Genomic DNA, 1,930 nt, shown 5'->3' with positions numbered 1-1,930 from the left:
TCTGGGTAAAACCATTCACTTCCCCCGGCCACGGCCACGACCGCCGCCGCCGCCGCCGCCTCTGCGGCGCCCGCCCTCTCGGCGCGCCTGCGCAATAGCGCCCGTCGGCCGGCGCCCTCTCACGGCTAGGATCCGAATCGCATGTACTTTATCCGCGCGGTTCATTGATTTATTTCGCCTTCACTTCCCTGTTTCTTCTTTATACAAGTATTTCGTGTATGGCTAGGATGTTCCAGGTGCTGTGTTATCCTCCTTAAATGCCCAGGCTATTAATAAAATACCCACTCTCTAAGGACTTAGTGTAGTGCCAGAAATCAGCGCTGAGGTAAGTATCGTATTATGACCATAAGCGAATGGCCCAGCACGCCTCTGTCAGCTTGCTAATGTGGAATTTTTGTGTTGATGTAATGCTGGAAGCGATGCCACTAGTATTTCAAATACCAACAAGACCTCGTTTGGTGGCTATGTTTCAGCAGAACGTCCAGGCGAAGGCAGGCTGGGAAGAAGGACCAGCAATCTGAAAAAACTGGCCAATGAAAACCTTCTGAATGGCCACCAAACGTGGTCTGATATAAGTGTCAAAAGATACGTACCTCAGATTGGATGGCACCCAAAATACAACTGAGAAAGAGCTACCTCCTGCAAGTACTAAAATAAATAAATGAACAACAACCCCAAACTCACTACCATGAGTTGCTGCCGACTCAGAACAACCCTTTAGGGGTAGAACTGCCCCTGTGGGTTTCTGGGACTGAAACTCTTTAAGGGAGTAGAAAGCCCGTCCATCTCCTGAGAAGTAGCTGGTAGCTTTTAACTGCTGACCTTGTGGATCACAGCCTAATACATAACCACTGTCACCAGGTCTCCTGCCTCCAATTAGAGTCAACCTTAATGATGTGGATGGAGCAAAGATTTCAGATACTGATGGAGCATACTGTAAAATTGGGGGTGGGGACACAGCAAACATTCAATAATAGGATATGGAATGTGTGAAGTGTGAATCTATAAAAAATAGAAGTAGTCAAAAATGAAATGGAGCATATAAAGGTCTCCTAGGTATTAGGAAGCTAAAATGAACTGATAATGAGCATTTTGAACCAGTCAGTTACAAGGTCTATAATTCTGTAAATGTCAAATTGAAAAGAAAGGGTATCTCATTCATTGCCAAAAGAACACTTCAAGATATAACCTAAAGTACAATGCCTACAGGTTAATACAACTATTCAAATGTTTGCCCTAGCCACTAATGCCAAAGATGAAAAAGTTAAAGATCTTTACCAACTTCTACAGTCTAAAATTGATCGAAACACAAGCAAGACACATTGATAACCCCTGGTCATTAGAATGTCAAAGAAGGATCAGTTGTGGGAAAAGGTTGCCTTGGTGATGGAAACAACGCTGAAGAACGCATGATAGAATTTTGCAAGATCAATAACTTCTACATTGCATATATTGTTTTCAGAAACAGAAACAAACTGCACACGTGGATCTCACTAGATGGAAGACACAGGAATCATGTCACAGCTAGAAGAAAAAACTAATAAATCCATAAAATAAAATATAAAAATAAATTCATAAGAGCCAATGTACGAGCTTAAGTAGATCCCACCTGAATTCAGAAAACGTCTCAAGAACAGATTTGACACATTGCACACTGACAACCAAAGACAAAATGAGCTGCAGGAGGGCATCGAGGGTCCCATCCTATACACACCAGAGAAAAGATGATTAAAAAGAAGGGGAAACGAAAATGGATGTCAGAAGAGAGCCTGAAACATGATTAGCTAATGCAAATGGAAGAGATGATGAAGCAAGAGAGCTGGACAAAATATTTCACAGGGTGCCTGGAGAAGAAAAAATAGACTGTTATAGTGAAATACCTAAAGATCTGGAGTTACGAAACCAAAAAAGAGAAGTACAGTAAACCCTC

This window comes from Echinops telfairi, unplaced genomic scaffold (genome assembly GCF_000313985.2).
Source record: "Echinops telfairi isolate 266 unplaced genomic scaffold, ASM31398v2 ScPeMD7_18;HRSCAF=68, whole genome shotgun sequence".
NCBI classification, from domain to species: domain Eukaryota; kingdom Metazoa; phylum Chordata; class Mammalia; order Afrosoricida; family Tenrecidae; genus Echinops; species Echinops telfairi.
This window is presented reverse-complemented; position numbering follows the sequence as displayed.